The following is a 1,113-nucleotide window of genomic DNA, read 5'->3' as shown; positions in this document are numbered from 1 at the left end:
ATGGCATGGGGTGTCCAAGATTTCTACAAATGTCTGGAAATTTATGTGGTCTCGTGATCCTCTTTGCCTCAAGAATCCTGCATCTACACATGCCATCTCTGTCCATGCAGTATCAACATACATGTGAAATCTAGCCTTTTCATACTTTTCCACCAGTGGAAGAACACAGATTGGACAGCATCGCTGGGGCTCATTACATCACCTACTTGCCCAGAGTGACTTAGACATTTCTGCCAAGTCCTGTGCAGTCTCCATGCCTCCGGGCCTCCATCCAGGTTCTTTCTCCTACCACTTCCTTCTCCTCCCCTCCCTTCTTTTCACTTCTCTTACTCTCCTCTCCCACTCATTCTTTCTCTTCTCCCCTCAATTGTCCCCTTTGCTCATCTTTCCCCTCACACCGAAAAGCACCAATTCCTTTTCTCTGTAAATCACTAATCCAGGCTCATCCGCAGAGGGAGCAGCGTGTCCGGGGAAGTCCCCGAGGCAGCCTCTACAGAGAAACAGAAGGAAATGGAAGATAAAGTGACTAATCCAGAGAAAGCCGAAGAAGCAAAATTAAAAGCACAGTGTCCTCATCTGGGACAAAAACCTGGAGGTTCAGATTTCTTAAGGAAATGATTACAGAAAGGGCAAAAATATTTTGATTCTGGGGATTACTGCATGGCTAAAGCGAAAATGAAGAGCAAGCAACTTCCTACTGCAGCCCGGACAAACAGGGGTCACTGGTGACCACATTCCCATCCACAGGGGCCTTCCTCAATGGAATCCATCCCTTGTTGCTAGCAAGCTGGCTGGCTGCTTAAAAGAGCTGAACCTCATGCATCTTCTAATTCCCATTGTTTTTCCTTAATATATTACTTCCTTGCTTTTCTTTTCATTTCATTCACTAAGTCATTTGTGAGTGACAGCTTTGCAGGGAGTGGAAGTGTGTGCTGCTCCTGGAAGGAAGATACTTGTGAAGACAGAGAGAACATGTTAGAGCAGCATAAAGTAAGTAATCTACCTGAAAATAATTGTATATATCGCCTAACTCCTAGTGTAGGACTGGTCATAACAAACTCCCAAGCAAGTTTTACATTTTCAGTGTTTTGGCTTTCTTTGATTCATCCTCAT

General features: G+C 44.7%; 1 pseudogene; it reads left to right on the top strand.

The window, feature by feature from the left end:
- Positions 1 to 449: 449 nt before the first annotated feature.
- LOC114498821 lies at positions 450 to 850 on the top strand (annotated as a pseudogene).
- Positions 851 to 1,113: the final 263 nt, after the last annotated feature.

Source organism: Phyllostomus discolor, chromosome 6, assembly GCF_004126475.2.
Source record: "Phyllostomus discolor isolate MPI-MPIP mPhyDis1 chromosome 6, mPhyDis1.pri.v3, whole genome shotgun sequence".
NCBI lineage: Eukaryota > Metazoa > Chordata > Mammalia > Chiroptera > Phyllostomidae > Phyllostomus > Phyllostomus discolor.
This window is presented reverse-complemented; position numbering and strand designations above follow the sequence as displayed.